This window comes from Cupressus sempervirens, chromosome 11 (genome assembly GCF_028749045.1).
Source record: "Cupressus sempervirens isolate cs-2001-9-10 chromosome 11, ASM2874904v1, whole genome shotgun sequence".
Taxonomy (NCBI): domain Eukaryota; kingdom Viridiplantae; phylum Streptophyta; class Pinopsida; order Cupressales; family Cupressaceae; genus Cupressus; species Cupressus sempervirens.
Window position 1 is genome coordinate 365651278 of NC_143128.1, and position 26105 is coordinate 365677382.

Here is a 26105-nt window from a genome sequence, read left to right on the forward strand (position 1 = left end):
AGTAGTAGAGTAAAGTATATAACAAGGTCAATTCAAGAGCAGTCAAGTTTCATCTATCACAAAGAGGTGATCAAGCATTTCAAAGATCTTATTCAGCAATTTAGTTGTAAGTCAGATCTACTATTTCATCCTAACAGGTGAATCAACTTCAAATCCTTTAACAGGGTAGACATAACAGTCTTTTCTTAAATCTCTTTACGAAGTGCATACTTCATTGTATGTTTGAAAAACCTCTAACAAGTTGGACCTAGCAGTCCTAATTGCTCCTAACAGGGTAGATCATCTGAGGTGATCATTGTAAGCTTTAATAGGCCAACTTAGTATTGCAGTATTGAAGTTTTGTGGGTATCATCCCCACTCCAATTTTGCTTTCTATTTGGAAGATTTCTGGGTCACCAAATATTGTGCTCAAAGTTTTTTATGCCTTTAGTTTCTCATGCATGCAATAGATTAGATAAATTAATGGTGAATAGATTATGTTATTAAGTTCTAAATTTTGTCAAAAGTTTTGAGGTTACTGATTCACCCCTCCCCTCTTAGTAACCTAGGTAGCCTTGATTATTTCCAACATATGGAACAATTGATGAAGAACCTTAAAGAGGCACTTGAACAAATTGATCTCCTTATTGAAGAAAGAGATAAGATTAAAGATAGATATGAAGACTCCAAAGTATACATTGGACAATTGAAGGACAAGATTGAACATCTAAAATCCAAGCCTGAATCTATTGAATCTGAAACTGGTGATGATGAATATTCAAAACTAAAAATAGAGAAAAGGATCTTGAAGCATGAATTAAAGATTAGAAATCTAAATTTGAGTTTAAAGAATGATCCTAGCAAAGTTGAATCTAATTTGAAGACAAAATATTCAAATCTTAGAGCAAGTCTAGCAAAGAAGACATCCAAATTTGAAACATTGAAAGAAGATCATGAAGAGCTTCATAAGTAAAACACTATTGTGAAAGGTAAACTAACTCAGTGTAAGCTACATCTTGAATAGATTTATACTAGTAGAGAAAATCTTGATGAACCAATGTCAATACAAAGACCTACCTATGATTGGTCTTGGTTATTTATTTAACATGTCTACAAAGAAACCTGAAAGTAAATTAAATCCAAAAGAGAAAGATAAATCGAATGATAAGATTGAATCCACTCAATCTTCTAATAAATCCAAAGAAGTTGGACAAGAGAACATAACTAAGAAATTGGATGAACCTAAGCAAGTGGAATCTCCAAAGGAAACTAGGTATGGATTTAGAGGTAAGTTTTTTTTACATGTAATGAAATAGGTCATATGAAAAGAGATTGTACAAATAAGTCATTTAATTGTGTTACAAAATTTTACTATCATAATTTTCATGGTATTAGTCATAATGAAATTAATTGTAGGAAACCTAAATATGATAATGATAAAAGAAATAGTAGAATATCTAGAAACACTAACCCTATAGATAAAAGAAGATCTAATGAAAGGACATCAAGAGAAAGTAGACCTTATGGAGAAAGAAAGAAAATTGTGTATTATAAGTGTAACGACTTTGGAAACATAGCCCAGAATTGTCAAGCACCTATTGATCAACAGAATTCTAGAAGCATAACCCTAGTATGCCCGTTATGCAACAACTTCAGACATACAAAAAAGTACTGCATAATGGATAGAAGCAACAATGGAAGGAACTACAAAAATGACAGAAGGAATAAATGAAGAAACTTTAGAAACATAAGAAACAATGGAAGAAACTCTAGAAATGATAGAAGGAATCATGAAAGTAACTCTAGAACTAAGAAAGACAATGAAGAAAAAAAAAAATGTAGTCGATGAACTTTGAGAAGAACTTAATGAGGCATTTGTGAAAGGATTAGATATTTTAGAGGATAAGTTAGATGATGCTAAGATAGGAAAATCAAAGTTAGCAATTGAGCTTGATTCAACCAAGTTGAATGAAGCTTGTTCATAGTAGCATAATTAGAAACTTCATTTAGAGATCGAGCTATGAGTAGTGAGGTTGAGAGAATATGTATCTTAATGAGTTTGGATTGTAGTTAGTCTTGCTTATAATTTGGAGCTTATTGAAACAAGTTACCAAGGAAATAAAAGTTACTAGTATAATAGAGAAAGTTTATTCTGTAATAAAAGATGAAATCTATGTTTCTACAACAAATTTCATGGAGTGAAGTTTTGTGGAGCATTGTCATGATGAAAGGAAGCTATGGAAAACCTTGGATAGCATTTGAAGATCATACATTTGATCTTGAATAGATATTTGATTTTAGAGTGAAACTAATAGCTTTTTCAAGTTAGGGAAGTACACAATTAATGCAAGTTCTAGATGAATACATAGAGTACAAACTTGATTATTTCCACTTTGCAATCATCTCAAAAGCTTAGAGCACCCAAAAGCAAATTGACAAAGTGATTTCGAGCAAAACCCTACTTCAAAAAAAGGTATTTTATCATTTTTTGCCCATAAATTCTTCGATAAAATTTAATTTGGCGTAATCATGGATATGTCTATAGTTTAGAATGTTGAGAATTTTGAGAGACCCAAAATAAAAGGTTATTCCTATGAAAACCCTAGAGGAAAACACTATTTCTCTTTGTCAATTACTCTAGACAACATAGTTTATGTAGAAGATGTAGGAAGCTACTTGTGTAGTAAATTTGAAACTATTGGAAGTGAATTTATGATAAAGATATGGAAATTATTTTCAATAATGATATGACTATTAAGCCTAGATATGAGCATTTGAAGGATTTAGACATAGTTAGATATCACTTTTACCATGAACTTGATATTAAAGAGTGGACTCAGATTATATTAAGCATAGTTCATAATGGAAAGATTTGGATGGGAGAAGATATAGTTGACATCTATGCCAATCTTATTCATGAGGTCACTAGTCTTAGGAAACAAGGTAGTGTACCTATTGGTGAGAAACTAGTTAAGAAAAATGTTGAAAGTTATACTATGGTAGTTTACAATTGAAAGGAAATGGTGATCAACACTATTAGACAACATGATGTAAGATTCTTGAGTAGAATTATTGCATATTCTATTTATGCAAGTTGTAAGAGTGATGAGTTCTTAGGAGGTTTTATCTATGCATCCTATAAGATTTGCATTGAGAAGGAGAAAGTAAATATAAGTGAGATTTTGAGAGTACAACTTCTTGAGAATTTGGAGAAGATTAAGGGAACTAAGAATGGTGCATTTAGATTCTAGTTTCTAATTAATCATATTTTCTTTCATATACTTAAGAGATTTCCATTTCTATCAGTTACTAATATTATGAGTAGTGAAAAATGCACTATGTATAAGATAACAAATGTGTGCAGAAGGCATCCAGTAGAGAAAATCTTGGACAATGGAAATCTAATTACGAGGACATTTCAGAATGAGATGAAATAGAGATTCAGAATTGCCCCTGCAAATGTTGAAAGATTTAAGAATGATATATGTTTTACAGTGGATATAGGCCTAACTTATATTGAAGTAGTATAATCTTGGGAAACATTTCTTGAGCTCTTAGGTTATGAGTTAAGTGATGATGTAGCTATTGGTTATATTGATTCAATGTTGAAATCCAATTTAGATCAAGCATCTTACAGCTTTGGAACGTATACGGAAATAACTTAGTCATCTTACTAGGCATTAGAAGAGAAAGCATCTCATAAGAAGATTACAACTTTAATGAAGAAAGCACTATTTCGGGCTGGTATGTTAGAAGACGAATCAAAGGTAGTTAGACAAACAATCTCCAAACTGAAACAAACTAGTGAACAAGGTGTAATGTATGTGATACCTTTGTTAGTTGGCCAAGCATTTGGTGTATCTATTGTAGGAACTCCTTTAGAATAGAGCATCCCATATGCTATTGTATCAGCCGAGCAACCAAGTGGATCTAGAAGATAATAAAAAAGAGTTAAGAAATAACCTATTGGACTAGAGAAAAGTAAAAAGACATTTTTGACAATTGAAGATTCCAATGATGAAGAAGAAGTAGAGGAACAAGAAGAAAAGTAGCCATAGAAAGTTATTATTTCCAAGCAGCCAGTAGGTAAATCAAGGCAACCCTGGACACCAAAGATAGAGAATATTAACATAGTCATTGTTAATGAAGGGAACTTTGTACAAATGAATAAGTTTTATGATTCATATAGTGATATTGAGAAAGAATAGATTGATATCTATATTGTGAGATATATGATTCTTAATAACTTAAAACTTATAGACATTAAAGGTTTTGTCAATCATAAAGCCTATGATAGACTTATAGCAAAGAAGGCACCAGTTTAGGAAGAAGATATGGAACTTTAGAAATCAATAATAAGAACTATGTATAGATTGAAGATGAAGAAGAAATAAAGAAATTTATAGGTAAACTAGCACCCTATCTATGGAAGAAAATGAGGCCTATTCCATTCCATTTATGGGAGGTGATAAGAATACAATAAGAAGTGAAACTATGCAGCTTTTAATAAAATAATGATTCAGGTAGAGGCAACTCCTATCACTACAGAGAAAACTTTGGAAGTATCAATAAGTGGTGATACTATGCAAATTGGTCAAACATGTGCTATAGTTAACATTGATGATAATCATTTCATAAGTTATGATCAACATGAGCCCCATTCCAAAGATATTCAAGATCAGTTGAGACTAATTAAAGAAGAGAAAAGATAACTAGAAGAAGAAAAGAACAAGATTGAAGAAGCCAGGTTGAAATTGATTGTAGAGGAGAAGAAGTAGAGAGAAGAAAAGAGGAGAGAAGAAGAAAATGAAGAGAAATAAAAAGTAAGAAAATAAAGAGAGGAGAAGAAAAAGAAGAGATAAAATCAAAGAAGGTAGCAGAGAAGAAACAAGAGGAAGATGAGGTGAAAGCATCCAACTCATCCACTTCTATATCTCTTGCTAACCTTACTTGCAACGATGATGATCAATCTAATTTTATCTCATCCTTGACAAAATTGATTGAGAAGAATAGAAAAGTCAAAAGTCTATAGAGAGCATTAATGGAGGTAACTGATAGATTACACAACACCCTTACATCCAAACATATAGAAGAAGACTCCTAACAGAGAGCTCAAGAAGTTGTAAAATCATTTGATGATGATTTTACAAATTGTTGAAATTTTTTGAGTCTAAGGCTCAAATTTCACATGATGCTAATCTTTTTAGCACCATTTGTCAAAATGTCCAGAATGATTTGTTGAGTCTTGATACTTGTATTAAGGAACTTTGAAGGTGTCAACAACTTGGCAAGGTACTGTAAATAAAATGTATGTTATCTCATAATTTGACCTAAGATTTGGATAGTAAGATTCAAGGGAAGCTAAGTGAGTTGTAAGCTCTAACTAGTTTGACACAACAGTCCTCTTCCAAAGGCAATGAGTTTGAATGACAAGTTGTCGATGTTCACATTGACATCAAGAAATTGCAACTTGAAAAAGAGAAAATTTTGAAAAGACTATCAAACTTTAGAGAATCTGTTGCTCTAAAGATATCAACCATTGAGAGATAGAAGAATGTGTCAAGGCAAAGGAAATTTATGCAAACTTCACCTACTTTGACCTTAATGCAGTTGAGATTGCATCATATGCCTTATGTGCAATGCTCACTATTTTTGAAGCAACAAAGGACACATGGTAGAAAGGTATGGATAGTTTGAAGGAAAATTTTGATGATTGTATGAAGATAATAGCAGTTTGAGGCAACACGATAGAAATTTTGACAGTTTTTGACTTTCTAACCTTTTTCATTGATGTCAAAGGGGGAGAAGTGTAGAATAAAATTCTGTAGAAATTTATGTACATAGTAATCATATCAAAAGGAGGAGCATTTGTAATATGAAGTGTATGCAATGTAATAGATGTTAAGTATTGTAAGTTCTGATAAATTTTTGTCACTTAGCCAATTTTCCTTACTTTGTTTCCATCAATGCCAAAGGGGGATATTGTTGACAACTAGTTTTAAGTAGTAATGTAATTTTTGTCATTTATGGAAACAAATGATGTACATGTTGTAGAAAACCTCAAAAATTAAGATACTTAGCTTTTGGTACTCAAAAAATTGTCTAACTCAAAAATTAAGATACTTAGCTTTTGGTACTCAAAAAATTGTCTAAGTATGAAACTAGTTTACAATAGTGTATTGTTTTGATGTATAACTTGTTTATAAGATGTTATTTAAGAAAGAGAGGTCAGATGGAATCAATATACATATGGATGATGATGTGAATAACCTCAAACATTAGTATGAATAGTATGCAAAAGAGATATTCATGTTTTATCAGTGAACAGAATAGCAGAATTAAAGGTAAAGGAATTGTTTTGTTTATAAAATAATTACTTGATCAATTAGGGCTATTAGAAACAATAGTCTGCCAAGATAAATGTGGGGGAGGTGAATCAATTATCTGACAATTAAAACATTTATCTTCTTTAAACAAACTTAACCATTCAACCAAAGTAAATAGAAACCATAATAAAATACACATGGACAATTGCACTAGATATGTTGACTAGGGAAACCCTTGATCAGAGGGGAAACCCCTATGGGAATGATTCCCACAAGATGATGTACTAATATAAATATTTATTTTTAGAGAATGGAAACTGTTAGGAGTCTATTACAAAATTTAGTACATAGAGTCCCTGTTAGGAGACTTTGAATCCCTATTAGGAGTTTCCAACCTTGTTAGGAGTTGTAGTACATTGTATGCAAGATGAGCCCACTACCCAAACATGCAATTTCAACTACAAGAAGAGCTCACTACTCAAACAAGTAATTTACTATTATATTCCTCTTTCCTTTATTCTTTCAACTGAACCAATCACTGTCAGACCTTGTAGACTAGGTAATGAACCTTGTATCCAAATATGAAACCTCAGATCACTCAACAAAACCTTGGCAATGAAGTTTCCTTCACTTCCACATTGCTCTTCTCAACCTCACATTATGCTCTTACTATTGCTTCTTAATCATTTAAATCCACACTTATGATAAAGGAAAATGTCTTTCCTTTATACCAAGTCCTCAAAAAAATTCTGATGCAGGAGCATCCAGAGGTATAAGGGCAATCCTGTGTCACCCAAAAAAATGTACTTAGACTTAGTTTCTGTTTTATGTCTTTACATTTTTGGATACTCATTTGGCTCAAATAAAGGTTCCAACTCTCATAGTTCAACTATCAGTGCATTTAAAAATCTCAAAAAAATAGGAGCATGCAATTTGACCATCATTTTGGTGACCTAGAAGGTACGACTTGGCCAGATGAATGTAATTGAGATTTAGAGCATTCTAGAAAAAGAATCAGGTCAAAAGGCCCCACGGTTTGAAAGTTATTACAGTTTTTCAGGTTTTGGAGACCTCTTAAGAATGCTTCAAAGTCAGGTTTGGGGCATTAAAAGACCTTGAAAAGGGCCAAAAAATGGGGGACGAGTGAAGCTGGTCCATAGGGCTATAGAGTGCTTCGAGAGCTTTCCAAAAATGTAAACGGTTCATCAATTGAAGCTATGGTTCAAAAGTTATGCCTCCCGAAAGTTCGGCTACCATTTCTGGATTCTTCTAGATTTGCACCAACTTCTAACGCAGCTTCTGGAAACTTCTATTTTGTCGGTGGATGCCTACTAGCACTTTCTAGAATGTACTCCTAGTCCTTAACCCTCCGAGGTCTATTTAAGGAGATTTCTGGCATTGTAAAAGGCAGTTCGGATTGGAGCTTGATAGGAGGTGCTAAAAGGAGAAATATTCTCTAGAGTTATGCTATTGTAAGCCCATAGGGCATGTTTTGAAGTTTATTTTCTCTGCACTATTTGTACTAGCTTATTTTCTCAGTTAATATAATTCCCCTTTTCTATTGTGTCCATTCTATTGTTGGGTTGTGTCCCCATCAAATTCCCTAAGTAAACTGCTAGACCTTCTCAATTAAATTTTTATAGTACCACACTAAGAACACATTACACTTAGTAATAACATTAATCTTTCACCTTTCAACTTGAATAAATTTCTATACACACAATACTATGATGAGAAAACTTAGCCAAATCATCACTCACATGTCTTCTTCATGTCTTCAACCTTGATTCTTAGAATATCAACTCTTCTAAGAGATATAACAAGTTTACTAAAACATGCCTCTGTAAACTCTATCTCAAAAAAGACATCACCAAAACTTACATAACTTCTTCTAGACTTATCCTTTCTTCTTCCAACATTAACTATATATACTAGATACTCAAAAGTGTCTCCCATAACCTTGGATAGTTAGAATACTCAACTAATCATCCATACCAACTTGATCTTTTCATTGTTCTTCTATCAGATGCCACATAAAATTACTATGTTGACATCAATGATAAACTCAGTCATGAATGTAACATATCATCATAGTCACATAACTATAGTACCCCCCCAATAGGAATATCATCAAAATTCATGCTTCCAACCAATATTCTAACAATCTCCCCCTTTGGCATTGACGGCAACATAGACGAAAACCATCTAGTTCTAAGAATACCAACAAATGATTTCTCATCTTTTCAAATCCTCTTCATCAATCATTCTTCCCATTGATATACCTCAATTTAATTTCTATAAAATTGTCATTTCATGTTGTACTTATGCTGAACATGTTTTACTCATGCCAAACATCTTCTTTAGCATAATGTTTTTCATGCAATACTCTCCCCAATGACATCTATGTCAAAGGTTTTAGCAACCAACATCTCTACATCAAACTCTACAACAATAGATACTTACTAGCTCGAGTGTCAAAAGACACTATTCAAAAAAAATCCAAAACGAGTCCTAGATGGCTCTATCCATCATAGATACTCCCCCATACAAGAAGCATCAACATTTAGTCTAGACAATAATGGCACTCTGTCATACTAGATTTATGCAATCTTGAATCTTCTACTCTGATGTAGGAAGGGGCATAACCCCAAGAATATCTTGCAAACACTCAAAAGTCTCTTTGGGAAGAGGCTTAATGAATATATCTACAATCTTGTCTTTAGTGTTCACATACTCCAATCTAATTTCCTTTTCTGTAACTTTTTCTCTCAACATATGATATTTAATAGAAATGTGGTTGGTCTTAGAATACAATATTTTATTTGTAGACATATTTACCATTCTTGTGTTGTCATAATGTATGGCAACAAGTTCATTGATTTCTATCCTTATATCCTTTAGCATCTACTTCATCCAAATGACTTGATTGCAATTATTTGTTGTTGTAACATACTCTACTTCTGCTATACTTTATGATGTACAATCCTAGTTCTTGCTTAACCAAGAAACCAATCTTCCTCCAAGAAAGAAAGCTCCACCACTGGTGCTTTTTCTATCATCCATACTGCCTACCCAATCTGCATTAGTATAAGCATTTAGAGTAAAATCATTAGATTTTTCATACCACAATCTAAACTTTGATGTTCCTTTTAGGTATCTAAATATCCTTTTGACTACTACATAATTTACTTTACAAGGATCAACTTGGAATCTTGTAACAATTACAATTACATTTGCTATAACCAACCTTGTGTGAGTCAGATATTGCAATCTTATGATCATAGATTTGTACTTCTTCTACTCAATAATAGGTGTATCATCCTTTGTAGATAACTTGTGTCTAGTTACCATAGGTGTTCCAATGGGTTTGCATGTTTCCAAACCAAATCTTTTCAGTAAATCCTTCAAGTACTTAGTCTGAGAAATAAAGATTTTTTCTTTATTCTGCATAATCTACAATCATAAGAAATATTTCATCTCTCCTATCATACTCATTTCAAATTCTTTCTTCATCTCTTCAATGAACTTCTCACTTTCTTCATCATTTCCTCCAAATATGATATCAAATATTACCAAAATCATCAAACCATCATCAATTTCTTTATAATATAGATTATTGTCTGTCATACCTTTTCTATACCCAAGTTTTATCAAATATTTTTCCAAGCTTGCATACCAGGTTCTAGATGCCTTCTTCAATCCATACAATGCTTTCCTTAGTTTGCATACTATCTCCTTGTCATCTGTCAAAGAACATCCTTTAGGCTACTCAATGTATACCTCTTCTTCAAGTTCTCCATTCAGAAATGCTAACTTAACATCTATCTGATATACTTTGATTTTTTTTTGTGCTATGTAGGCTAAGAATAATCTTACTAGTTATATTCTAGCCACTGGAGCATAAGTCTCCTCATAACCTATTCCTTCTTGTTGTGAGTAACCTTTACATACCAATTTTGCTTTGTTTCTGACAACTTCACCTTGTTCATTCATTTTCTTTCTAGATACCCATTTAGTTCCTATCTCATTCTTGTCTACTGGTCTAGGGACCAATTCCCATGTTTCATTCTTTACTATCTTATCCAATTCCTCTTTCATGGCTTATTTCCAAAAATCTTCTTTACATGCTTCATCTACATTCTTAGGCTCAACTTGAGATATCAAGCATAATTCTTCATTTAATCTACTTCTTGTCATCACACTTTGTCTTTTCTTCTAATGATTTTCTGAAATGGGTGATTCTTTATCATATTCTTTGTTGAAGTGGGAGTTGCTATAATCTCAACTCTGTGCTCTACTAAAGGTTCTAAGCTTTGTTCTTTCCTAGGCTCTTGTTCATCCTACAAATCATTATTTGTCTCAAGAAATACTTCATCATTCCTTGGCTTAGTAACAACATCATCATCTAAACTATAATCAACTATTCTCTCTTGTATTATGAATTTCTCATCAATTCTAACATTTGCACTTTCCATAATAGTCACCAAAGCTATTTCTTCTGATAAATGCTTTTCATTAACTAATCTAGACTCATTAACATATTCTTTCAAGGATCTTTCCATATTTTCTCTAAATTCTTTAACTTTATTAGAAAGTAGACTCTTTCTAGCTTTTCTCAACCTCTTAGGATATTTACTTGATAAATCACCAAACTCTTTACATGTCCAACAAAAAAAAAATTCATACCTTCTAGTTCTCTCTTTGTAAGTAGATCAATACCTTCCTTTATCTTTATGTCTTCTTCTATTTTGGATCTATCTTTGTTTGTGCTACTATTCCATTGTATACAACCAAAGGATTATGGATCTGTAAACTGAATATTTTTTTCTTTACACAAATTTGATAAATCACCAAGAATTTCCATCACCTGGGTGTCAAAATTTACTCTACTAGATGCAGGACTATCTTTCCTGAACATGTTCACCATGGATCTCCCAAAGTTATTAAAATTTTCCTTCAAGGACCTAATGCTCTAATACTAATTGTTAGAAACAATAGTCCACCAAGATAACTGAGAGGGGGGGTGGAGGGTTGAACTATTTATCTGACAATTAAAACATTTATCTTATTTAAACAAACTTAACCATTCAACCAAAGTAAAAAAAAACCATAATAAAATGTACATAGACAATTGCACTAGATATGTTGACTAGGGAGACCCTTGATCAAAGGGAAAACCCAAGTAGGAATGATGCCCACAAGATGATGTACTAATATAAATATTCCTTATTAGAGGATGGACCCTAATAGGAGTCTATTACAACATTTAGTACATAGAGGCCATGTTAGGAGACATTGAATCCCTGTTAGGAGATTCCAACCTTGTTAGGAGTTGTAGTACAATGTATGCAAGATAAGCCCACTGTCCAAACATATAATTTCAACTACAAGAAGAGCTCACTACTCAAACAAGTAATTTACTATTATATTCATCTTTCCTTTGTTATTTTAATTAAACTAATCACTGTCACACCTTGTAACCAAGTCATGAACCTTGGATCACTCAGTAAAACCTTGGCAATGAAGTTTCCTTCACTTCTGCACTGCTTTACTCAACTTCACATTCCGCTCTTATTGCTAATTCTCAATCATTCAAATCCACACTTATGATAAAGGAAAATTTCCTTCCTTTATACCAAGTCCTCAAAAAAATTCCATGAGTCAATTGTTACATCTTCTCAATTAATTATTATAGGATCACATTAAGAACACATTACACTTAGGTATAACATTAATCTTTCACCTTTCAACTTCAATAACTTTCCATACATGCAATTGTATGATGAGTGAACTTAGCCACATCATCACCATCATATCTTCTTGATGTCATCAACCTCGATTCTTAGAATATCAACTCTACTAAGAGATATAAAAAATTTACTAGAACCTGCCTCTGTAAACTCTATCTTAGAATAGACATCACCAAAACTTACATAGCTTATTCTAGATTTATCCTTTCTTCTTCCAATGTTAACTACATATACTAAATACTCAAAAGTATCTCCCATAACCTTGGATAGGTAGAGTACTCACCTAGTTGTCTATACCAACTTGATCTTTCTACTATTCTTTTGTTAGATACCATAGAAAACGGCTATGTTGACATCAATGAAAAACTCATTCATGAATGTAACATATCATTATAGTATAATAACTATAATACTCCCTCATAGGAATATCATCAATATTCATGCTTCCAAACAATCTTTTGACAAAGGCATGTTATTTTTACAAAGGATATCTTGTGAGATTAAATGCAATTCTAGCATGAAAAGTGATATGTGAACTTTTTGAGAAGTGATGTATGTGAATTATTTGAGGACCTAATTTTGTGATCTAAGATTGAGTTAAGGTTAGAGATTAGCCAAGAAAGAAGGTACAACATCTATATACTTAAGGATTAATTACTTGTTTGGGTAGTGATCTATTCTTGCATCCACTATACTACAACTTCTAACAGGGTTGGAATCTTCTAATAGGGATTCAAAGTCTCCTAACATGGACTCCTATGTACTGAATACTTTTATAGACTCCTAACAAGGTTCATCGTCCAACAAGGAACATTTATCTTAGTACATCATCTAGTGGGTATCATCCCCACCAAGGTTTTCCCTTGGCCAAGATTTCCCTAGTTAACAAAATATGGCATTATGAGTTCTCTCTATGCATGGTTATTATTATCGTTCAACATTCTTATGCATGGTTTAAAGTAATAAGTAATATTCAGTTGGTGAAAGAAGTTTGTAGAATATTGATTCATCCCTCCCACCTCTTAGTATTCCCTATTTCTAATATTTTTATAGATAGTTCTAGGGTAAGGAAGAGTTGAGTTCAATTCCGCACATCTTTTGTTAGACAGAGGCTTTATAAGAGGTGATAGACTATGATGCAAGAGCATGTTGGGTGTAAGAGCAATCTTGCATCACCCAAAAAAAACATATTTTCAACCTTTTCTATTTTAATAAGGGCTAGTAGACATGGATGTTACTATTTTTTGGGACTTGCTATTTTTAGTAAATTTTTCATACAAGCTCAGAATGTCCTAATTTTAGAGGTGGATATTCATCTTGGATATATCCACCTTCCATTTGAGGCTTAGTGCTACATCATGTGTATTCCTAGATTTATTATGAATTTTTGGTTTGCAATTTTGGTAAATAAACTTTAGGTTCACCATTGGATGCCTTAGAGTGCCTAGATGAGGTCCAAAAAATTGATGGAAGAGAGCTTGTGTGATTCTAAACCTATAGATCATGAGTTGGGGTTTTCAAAATGTGGTTATAATAGCCAATCAAAACAACAGTTTGAGAGTTATGGTCTTCTAAAGTTGGGTTGACAAAACCATCCAAAATAAATGTCAAAAATGTATTTGGTCAACTTTATATGTATTGTTAGTGTTTTTTTGCCTTAGGTATTAAGTTTGAATGTCTAGAACCTTCTCGAGTGGCATAAAATTGTCTATTTAAGAAATGCCTGAATATTTTCTAGGACAACTCTGGGTGCTAGTTTGCAATTTTGTCTTGTAGATTGTTGTAATGAAGACACCCATGTGGGTTGGCATATTGTAATTTTGAATTTTGTAATTCTGCATTTGTGGCATTAATAAGAAGTCCATATTTTCTTCTTGCATTTACTATTGTTTCTTTGTTTCAGTTATGTGTTTATGGTATTAAGGAGAGCACCCTTCATCAAACTAGTTAACTGCCTCTTATTGGGAGTGATTGAGAGTTGATAGGGTTAGATTTCCAAGTTAACTTCATAAAATGGTGGTATAATTCCTTTGACTTCCCTTTTCGATCTATTCATGGCCAAGTTAACTATTCTATTTAATATTTGATTTCCTTGTTATGAAATTAGAACTCAACTCAACTCTTTCAATCAATCCTTGTTTTATCAATTTTCAATTTTTTGGGAACATAATTGAATTTAATTGAATATTTCTCTTTTAATCAATTTCTCTTAATTTATTGAATTTAATTCAATAATTGATTTTTTTAGAGATTTAATTCAATTTGATCAATTTTAATTCCTTTTTTATGTGTAATTAGCAAATGAGTTTAATTTAATTAATTTGCTAGGACATTTGAACTTAATAAAATAGTCCATGGTGATTTATTGCTAATTATCCTTATATATTTATGAAACAATTACTTTTTTGGAGATTTAATTCAATTTAATCAACTTTAATTCCTTTATGATTTGTAATTAGAAAATGGGTTTAATTTAATTAATGTGCAAAGACAATTTAATTAAATTATATAGTCCCTTGTGATTTATTGCTAATTATCATTGTATATTTAAGAATTAATTGATTTATTTTAGGATTATTACATTTAAAGGGGTTTATGTAATTTGAAACACTAATCATATTAAGTGACAGAAATAGATTACCTTTTGTGTTAGGACTTTTGATGCTTTTTGTTTAATTTTTGAGATTAGGGGCACCTGTTTGACTATACCATTTTTAGGTGATTACATTTTCCCCTCTTTGAATGGAAGTATGAGAAATTTATTTATTCAAAGAATCTTTAATGTTTAGAGGTTCAAGATAGCTTGATATGGGTCTTGATGAAGCCTATTCTAAACAGAATAAGGAGTTGAATCTGAACTTGGCTGGATGGAGTTTGGTTGATGAAAGTATCATCTTTGACTTAGAAAGATCAAAGATCCATTGACCATAACCTTTGACTTCTGAGGGTCAGAGGTTCATTAGGCATCGATATTGAATTAGAATGGTCAAGGTATATTGAGAATTGACATTGACTTAGAAGGATCAAAGGTCTATTAAGGTAATATTTTCAAAAAGGTAACTTTGAACTTGATTGAACTAAAGTTGGCTAAGAATCAAATTTGAATTAGAATGGTCAAAGGTTTGTAGGATATGAAATTGATTAGAAACAACTTTTAAATTTATTGAACTAAAGTTGATTGAGCATCCACTTTGACTTAGAATGGTCAAAAGTCTCTTGAATATGAAATTGATTACAAACAACTTTGAACTTGATCAAACTAAAGTTGATTGAACATTGACTTTGACTTAGAATGGTCAAAGGTTTATTGATATTTCAAACTTATGACTTAGAATTGTCAAAAGTTTTTGATTTAGAAATGGTTTGGCTTAGAATGGTGAATCATGAAAGAGATTTTAAATTTATGATTTAGAGTGGTCAAAATTCATATTTGAGATTGATATTTAGGTTGACTTGACTTAGAATGGTCAAAGATCACTAAATTTGAAAAGTGATTAGTAGTTGATGATGTAGATTAGTACTTTCAATTAGATATGAGTTTGACAAATTGACATTAACCTAGTTATAAGAATGCCCCTAGCGATAAGGACTTAAGATAGTAGCTAGATTGAAGTTATGGATTCATCTAGTCCCCTTGGGAGTGAAATCGAATGATGATATCATTAATGAGTTGTCCAAAGAGGAATCATAGTATAGAAGAATGAAATTTGATAAACTTGATTGAGAAGAAGTGAAGTAGCATAGGAAGAAAGTTGATGAAATTTGTTAAGCCAAATTGAGTAATTTTTACCTAGTTTAACTAAGTTGACCAAAATGAGGAATATTTTGAGGATGGTTTGAACTTTGATGCTTACAAAAGAAGACCATGTTGGTATCAAAATTTTAAATTACAATTTTGAGTTATTTAATGATATCAAAATGATATTTTGATCCCAAAAATGATGAGCATTAACATAGTGCTTAGGGATTATTATCTTCATTTCTCATAGTTTCATAGAATGAGTATCATTAAAATGTTGGATATAAAAATGCAAGTCTAAAATAAATGCAAGTCTAGGACTCTATTCACTAAACCATAGCTTATATTTCATCATTGAGATTTTTTTTTTGGTAAGGCCATAGTATGTCATACAACCCTCAAAATTAGGAATATGATGAGAATATGAATATGGAATTAGTTATAATTTGTTGAAATTAAATGTTAGCATTAAGGCACAAGAAGCCAAACTGACTATAACACTTGTTTCTTTAGATATAGCAAGTGAACATAAGTATCAAAGCATAAACAATAGAATGATGAGAATGTTTCTTGTGTAAAAATACATTAGACACACAAGAGATCCTTCTCATAATAAGTAATCAGTAAGTATTCTATATACAACAACCCTTCTATTTGTAACATAAGACAGATGTGCGCTAAGAATACTTGCAGTGACCCGCACGTTCACTTTTGTGGACAAGTATAATTTTATTACTATATCATAGAGAATTCACTCAAAATAGACAAGGAGAAGAAGCAACCTTGCTAAATTTTCCATATAAAATGAGTCAAGGTACACAAGCCATCCAAAATGAGATAGAGGCTCTTATAGTGGACACCCCTTTTATATGGACCCTTTAGATCATTGTAGTTAAATCAACAAACAAAAAAGAAAAGAAAAGATCATGACCCCATTCCTTGCTCCTCTAGTAAAATTTAGACATCCTAGAGTTTATCAAAGGGAAATGACAAATAAAAAGAAAAACACACAAGGAAAAGCTTAGCATATCTAATGTAGTTTCAATTTCCAATTTTGGTGTAAGTGTCAGAGGATTGATGTTAGATGTTCAAGTTTAGAACATTTGTGATAAATTTGTTCAATAGACAAATGCCAGTAGAAAAACACAGTTAGGAAAACTTGTGACTTGCACCAGAGAGATCTTATTTGAGAGGAATATTATCAATAGATTAAGTGCTAGTAGGAAGATACAGTTAGGACAACTGGTGATTGATACAAGAGAGATCCTCTAAGAACATAGAATGTTTTCCCATAGACTAGGTAGGTTGTGTGTAGACTATGACTAGTTTTAATGCATGTAAGTTTGAGAAGAGTCTCAAAGATAATTGAGAGTGTATGCATGAGAGAAAGAAACAAACTAAAGTAGGAAAGTGATTGTATAGAAGCCATACAATGTGGTACAAGATGAAGCATTTAAATCAAGAGATGTCTATTTTCCAAGTTTTCACATTCTTAGTAGAGATTCTATTTTTGTTACCATGATGCTTGTTTGCCAGGTTTTCATCAATGACTATTCTTCTTTTTCCAAATTTTTTATTCTTCTCTCTTTATTTATTATTTATTTTTATTTTTTGACTTTTTTCAAGTTTTTTAAAGACTTTTCTCAGGACATTTTTGCAAATTTTTAAGAATTTTTTTAGGACATTTGGATATGTACAAAGAGCTTCAAAGAGTATCATCTATAAAATCTTTTTAGATGAAGGGTGTTGATCAACTCCTTGAGTAGTTCTCCTTCAGTAGTTGAGAGTTGATAAGCACCTCATCTAAATACTATGGTGATAATTTATGGGCTAAGCTAATTTGGCTCAAATTTACCCTTCTAAATATTATTATGTTTATTCCATGGGTTTTCTCTCAGAAAGAGGTCACCAACTTGGAATTCCATTGGCCATACTTTCTTATTATAACTTTTTGACATTTTCTTTTGATAAGATCTTAGATGATTAAAGGCCACATAGCAACGTTCATCCAGTAGTTCCAACTCTTGAAGCTGAGATATTCAGTAATCATCATCTAATATAAGACCTTTAAGACACACCCAAAGAGTGGTAATCTCAACCTCAATAGGTAGCACCACTTCTTCTCTATATACCAATGCAAAGGGTGTTGCACCAACTAGTGTTCTAATGCTTGTTCTATATGCCCAAAGAAATGGATTAAGTTGAACATGTCATCCCTTCCTATTCTATTAACTATTCTATGAAGGATTTTGACCAAAGTCTTATTTGATGCTTTAGCTTGTCTATTACCTTGAAGGTAGTAAATAGATGCCAAATGTTCTTTCATCTTGAATTTTCTACAAAGTCATTTTAGATCTATTGGAATTCTAATTTAACAGTGCCAGAAGACAACAAAAAGGATGATACTTAGGGTTTGGCTACTTCCCATGACTAGCACATATTATTTTGGATATGGACCAAATAAAAAGGTAGTAATGCCTTCTACACTTTAGGTTCTTCTAACCAAGGTGGGTTAACCTAGGGATTTCAACCATTTCTAAAAATTATCACACTGTAAATCCCTTAGAGTAGGCTTGGTCTCTACAACTTCTTAAAATTGCAAATTAACAGAAAGCTCACAATAGCCAACTAAAACTTGCTCAAATTTTTCAATAAGTGATGACCAACATTGGATCTCATTTCCATAAACATTTGTAAATTTATTTTAATTTTAAAATGAATGGTCTAATGCAAATAATGACTATCTTTATTGATTTTCAAATCTTGAGTAGCACCTTAATCCATTGTTAAAATAGAGTCATGTCAATGAATTAGATCTATTTAATTGACTTGCAATTAAATTTATCAATTGTTAAATCCTAAATTCCATACTTATAATATCCCCTCCATACATTAATAACTCTATCACTTCACATAAGACTTTCCTTAGTTCATTGAATTAAAATTAGTAATGAAGTCATATACAAATCATTCAAATTGCATTCAAATAAACTAAACTTTGTTCATTTACTCTCAAAGTCATAGACACATCAAATAGAGACATAATTTAGAATGTAGAGATATCCCACAACTATAGTTTGTATTAATCTTCTTCAGAATGATAAATTTCTTTGATATAAGACTCTAAAATATAACAAAGAACTAAAACAACACTTTCTCATTTAATCTCTAAAACTCTAAGAACACAAACTAGAACATCTTAAACTAAGCATAAAACATGGACCAACTCAAAATGATTATTATCATCAAATTTTGACTCAAAATTTGGACCCTCACTCCACATCTTGGAAATACCTATATAGAATAAGGATTGCAAAAAGCTTTATATGGGAGAACACATGTTTAATATTAAAAGCAATAAAGTTATTTACATGGGACAAAATAGTTACAAAGAGAGAAGGTTGGAGATAGAAAAAAATGAACAATTGTCATTTTAAATGTCATTGTATGTAAAATGAGACTACCCAAAGAAGGTGAACCAAAAAGATAAGATATCTCAATGAAATAGTTATCCTTCCTCTTCTTATTTTTTCAACTTCTTCCATCCCATTCACTCACTATCCCTAGATGGTATTGCCTTGATGTTGACCACAACCTCCAAAATAGTAATATGAGTGTCCACATCTGGCTAGGTGGCTTCTCTAACAACATTTAGTTGATCTAAACACTTGTTCCATTTTCAATCTATTATGGCTCAAACCTTTGCAACTATTTTATTTATGTCCTCTTCAATCTTGTACATAACATAATCATATCAAAAACTATAGCAATGTCCTTTTCACCATTAAAATAGGAAATGAATCTCTCATGCTTCAAAATGTTATCAAAAGAGCTAGACCATTCTTGCAATTTCCATAAGCTATTCTCATCATCAATTATTCTTGGAATGAATCTAGGTAATCCATTAAAAAAAAAATCTTCATATTGTTTTTTATCATTTGCATCTTTCGCAAAAAGAAACCATTTAGCTCATTGACTTTATTTATCATTTTCCTTGTGGAAATGATAATTTTCTCCTTTGGTAACTCTTTATTTTGTATCAAAATTGGGACAAGCCTATCAAAGAATGGTATACATATGCCCCACTTAGTAAAAAATAGAGAGAGCAAGGATGATATTTCTAAACCTTGGTACTTTTCACCTTGCAATGAGATGAAACTACTATGGAAGTTTTTTGAAACCTTCTTTAGGAAATTTATCTAATGTGACAACATGTTATCCATCATCCTTATTTCTATCCTCTTATATATTTCCAATTCTTCCACTTCCATTTATTGTTCTACACCTATGTCTGCCATATCAATGTATGTTTGGGTCTCCTTGTCTTTCACCTCAATGACAGGCCTTGTTATAGTCTTCAATGTTTTGACCTCATTATCTAGAGAAACCACTATTTGTTCTAACATGTATGTTTTCTTCATTTCTTCTTCATATTGCTTCCTGGCTTCAATGAACCTGTTGTAAGTGTGATATAGTTGTTCTTCTAATAGGTCCATCTTTCTATTTCCATTGAGTGACATTGCATTCATCATGTTGTAAATATGGTCACTAGATGTTGTACTAACATTCCATAATATCACATTTCCCTATGGAGAATCTCTAACCTCTATCATTGTTAGTTTATTTGATTCAAGGGCCAAGCTCTAGATTGCCATTTTTGAGCATCAAAATTAAAACCACCCCCTACAACTCTCCAGTGATATTGATCTCCTCAAATGAGAAAGATTTATCTTGCCTCCTTAGATGATCTCATCTCCCAACCAAGGAATAGAAACATTTCTCTTCTTTTTACAAGCTCTCTAGCTTCATCAACAATAAGTGTTTTGCTATTTGGATCATATTCTTGCAACTTTTTTACTAGTTCTACTATCTTTTCATTCAAATCCCTTGGTTGCAATTGCAAGGATAATTCATTCTACTTTATTTTGAAAATAAACCTTTTAAACTCCTTAGAATTAATGAAATCATCATCCTTCATAAATCTTGAGCTTGTATGATCCTTTCATTTATCATTCTAGCCTCAAGCTCAAGTTTACTTGGGATTCTTTCATTTTCAGTGGCTTTCTTTATCCGATGGTTGTGCCTAATATCATAAAAATATTTTCTTCCTTTTGACAAAATCTAGATGGCTTTTTCTCTTGCTTTGTTTGGTATTTCAATTAACTTTTGCCTTTTTCTACCACCTTGAGCCCAAGATCAGCTCTCTAGTTGTTCCTCCTCTTTATCAATTTCAATCACAATATCTTGCTCAAGAGGTTTAGGCTTTACTCTATTTCTAATTTCTAGGGGCACTTAAGACATTATGTCTTGATAATTTTGGATACATTTATTTTATCTATTCAAATATATCTCCTTATGATAAAAACCCTTGAAAGAAGGATCTATTCTTTTCATCTCCTTTTCAATGCTCATTATCTCCTTATAATTCAAAGTTCTATCCTTTCATTCCTTAGTTTTCAAGAAATCCATGATCATATCTTCCTGCCAAACTAGTTTGCTATTGGGTAGGTTATATTTTCTCATATGCCTTAGAGTATGTCTAATAATGTCATTGAGATCATAGGTTCTATTAGGAGTAGAAGACAATAGAAATTCCCTCATCAATTCATCTAATTCCTTCATTGCATCTTTACCTATGTCAAAATCACCCACCTTGACATTTATACATACAAAAGATCCAATTTTTATCATTGGTCCCAATTACTCCCAATCCATAAGAATTAATTGCCATAAAAATTTGATAATTCTCATTCTTTATGGGATGTGTTTGGGTAGGAGATGAGGTAGTTGAGGGCACCCATAAGCCTAATTATGGAACAATTCTAAAAAGGAAACACAATTCCCCAATCATGTTCCATTTTCCTACTGTCATTTTAACACCTAGAGGGTTTAATAAGATTTCTAACACCACTTTGGATCCTCTTAGTAATATCTCCTAAGATATTAAAAAATGGATATACAAAATCATTGTAAATAGATAAAGAATCAACATAAGAATAGAATCTTTTCCATACCCTTGTCCATCGTTGCACAAGCAAGCTTTCTCCCATATCCTCTATTCCTTCAATGAAATCTAGGTTAATGTATTCAATATTCTTATATAGAAATCTTATGTGCATTAACAATGAATAATGGTCAAAATTTAAATTATTGAAAAGAGATTTTTTGAAGTATAGAATTTATCATGGAACAATCATTATTTTGTTAATGATGTCAAACCTACTAATTGCTGGTGAAACAATTTCTTTTTGGTCTAAATACTATCATTTGTTTGATTGATGAAGATGATTTGAAAAGAGAATATAACAAGAGAACCTAGAGAAAGCTTGAGTTATTTAGTGTATAAAAAGAGCACTAAGACCAAGTACTACATTGATGGTATTATTTATTATTGATCTACTTAGGGCTAAATTAAATGGTTACTTTAGCTAAGACAAGAAGAAGTGTTTTCATAAAAGGTGTCTGCTAAGCCTAGCCAAGCAAATAGTGTAAGTCGAGAAAATTCTAGTTTAGGCCGAGCAGAAAAGTTAGTATATGTCAAGCATCAATAAAATTTAGTAAGTACAAAGCATTAGAGAAATAATAGTAGTGACCAAGCTGAGAAGATGTAGTTAAAATAGGGCAACACAGTGTTGGCCGAGCATCATAAGATTATTATTTTGAGTGAACAATGTCGATGCTGAAAGACAACAACAAGTGTTAAATCCAAGATTTTTGATGAATTTGAGTTGACTAATTTTATTTCTTGAATTATGTGAAGCATGTGGAAGATAAGTATGATGATTTGATGGCATAAAATTCAAGATAAAACATTTTGAGGTAAATTCAAGGAAGATTGTAGTGTAATTCCCCGCTAAAGCATTTTTTTTTAAAACATGAAAGTAATATCATTCACAACTGATACAAGAATAATGGAAGCAATAGCAATAACCATCTAAAAGTAAACATAACATAACATAACAAGTTACATTCTTTAAAGATCCCTTAATGTTAATTACATCTAAATCAACTAACATTATTGAATCCATCTAATACAACAACCACATGATATAATAATGATAAGTCCAATGTATATACATTACATTTCTAAATGCTCAATCATCCATTGTACATGTCATAGGCTATGAAAAGCTTAAAAGAATATACATATGTGGAATAAGGTACATCATCCTATTCTAATCCATGATACATCAAGTAAAGATAACCATATGATACACATGATACATCATCATAGAAGATATATATGTCCATCATAAAGATCAAACATAATAAACTAAGTGCACTATTCCTCCCAACTACAAATAGCATCATTAGACCATCGTGGGTCCTAGTCATCCCTCTATGCATGACATTCCAAATCACCAAAGAGATCATCGGTATTAACATAGTAGGAATGTCAAACCTAACATACTACATCATATGTAGAAAGTAATCTAACATGCATAATAAGCATAAAATAAAATCATCTAACATATGCTAATCATCAATGAAAGGATACATATCCACCATCATAAAGGATGCATCAGCCATGATGTCTCAAATAGATCTCAAATGATAAGAGTGGAAAAACACTACCACCTGACCACATGGAACCTAAGTGGTCCACTCCACTGTACTAAGGAGATAATCTCAAGTCCCAAATAGGTTATCAAAATCACATAACATAAATACTCTCTAAGTCCAAGAATCCTAAAAGTATACTAACTCAAATATTCCAATCACAAGATCGACATCTAATCCTAGAGGCACACAATGACATGTAGGAAACCTACTATGCAAGTGGGAAAGTGTCATCGCATATATCATGTAGAAGTTACCCTGGCAGTTAGCTATAATCCACGGGTCCCTACTAATTCTCATGTGGCCACTAGTATCCTCTCATACTGACAAGGAATACTATGGAATGCAAGGTCGCAACCAAGTGTTCTCTCTACTCCCATCCTAGTCTATACAAGCACTCAGGGCATGGGTGAGAACAAAACAATTATCTTTTTAAGTTTATTAAGTCAGTATTAGGTGTGAATGTTTTCACTTATTAAAACAACTTACAATGAGTTACCCTGGCAGCCTCTTAGGGCCCCGACCCCCATTGCAAGCCACTTCTTGACACTAGAAGTAGATAACCTACCCTAAGTTCATGGAATCATAAATCACCCCAGTCCTATACAAGCGACTAGAAATAAAAAATCAAAAGATAATCCAAAATAAGAACATCAAATATCCACAATAATAGCATCAAATCTCTATGAGCAACTAAAAAGCATCCATAGAAAATCATGAAAACAACAACTCTCTATTGGCAACTGAAGCATCACTGATAATCAAAAGTATCCATTGGTTCTCAATAACCAAAATATATCTCAAATCATACTGATCGAAGACTCCAAAATGGTTGAGTCAAAACATGTCACAACATGACATCATAAATCAATATTTCAGTCCCATCATGGCGACTAGAAAATATCCCAAGGATAACTGATCCATGACTCAAAAATGGTTAATTCAAGTGTCTTATACATATGAATCCCAACTATAACAATCAGTAATTACAAACATTACACAAAGCATTCCATCACATAACCATGGTTGGGTTAGTAAAGATCAGAAATAAGACATCATCACGACATCACATTCATAACCCCCAAGCCTCTGGTAGATGTCCTATAACTGGTCAACACTAGACAACCCAAAACCCAAAATAGAAACACAAAGAATACACAATGCAAGCACGTGTTTTGGTTTTGCTAAAATTACATACTTGAATTAAATGTGGAGGTTTTCAGTTTTCGTTTCCAATTTTGGATAATGAATGGAGGAACATTTTGTACGTTTTCCCAACCCATGTTTTTGTTTGATAGACAAAAGTTTCTCTCCCAAAACCATTAGACTCAATTTTCTAACTATTCTATTATTTATATAAACATTGTTAAAAAAAAAGACTCCTATCGAGTTCTAATATTCAATTAACAATTCTAATGAACCCAATAATTGCATAATTCAAAACTTCAATTTATAACACATTCTAATGATTAACCCTAATTAAACTAAGTTTAATTAAGTTAAATATCTTTCCACTTTTAATAATAGTTGGCAAGTTGTTATTAATAATTTAGTTCATTTATCTTTTAAAGGAATGATCCATTAATTCAATTTTTTAATTATAATTATTATTTATAAATAATATATATACATATATACCTATATATATATACACACACACATACATACATACTTATATATATATATATATAGACACAATAATAATATTTTATAAAAAATTGAAATATAAAAATTGAATCACAAATTGCGTCATATCTTTTACCCACTATATCAAAGTCGATATCATTTACATATGATAAAAACACCACCAAAAGGAGGGGTGTCGTGCGGGCTTGCGATAGTGTCGCAGAGCTTGCGGCAGCAGTGCCACTGGCCTCTGCCACAAGTACAGAGTGGGTGGGGGTACGGGCTCATCCCTCCCCACCCACTTAAATATGCATTTCTCAACCAAATGTATTATATATACGATTCGATTTTAATAAAAAAATTATAAACGTTTTACAAAAAATGTAAATCACAGAGCGATATGACATTCGATCTTTCAATAAGATATATATATATACATATGTATGTATATATATAAATGTATTTATGTATATATATACATATATATGTGTGTGTGTGTGTGTACTTTTATATATATATATATATGTATGCAGATCTGAATTAACATGTCCATATCAACACAATTTATAAGGGCTTTCAATTCTAAGAAATCCATAAAATATTTGTTCTCCAAATTTCTCAATAAATTTTTCTAATGGATTTGGCTATAAGTTAAACCCTAGCCCTGTGATCTCTTCAGATCTATGCATATAAAGTTTTGTCAAATAAATTTTAACTACCCATATTGAGAAAGCATACAACCAAAATAGGAAAAACCCTTAGAAAACATATGGAAGACACGAAGAAGATAGGAAGTGCAAGATGTGGAAATAACATAAGCAAAATCACAAGAGTCTACCTGAATTCTGATGCAAATTTTTTTTTCCTTTGAAACTGTAGAGCAAGCTCCTTCCTTCTCCCACATTCTCGAGTCCTCCAATGCTCCAAAAATGCCCACCCCCCCCCCCCCCCCCCCCAAGCCTCTAGGAGTGCCCGAATATAAAGGACTCTCAGGAAGCACCTAGAATGTCTCTAGAAACAACTAGAAGGTGCAGACAACTAAGCATGAGCTTTTTCCAACCTTCTAGATGAGTCATAAGGTTGTAGACACCATGTGCTTAATTTGTGCACTAACCCCCATGTTGT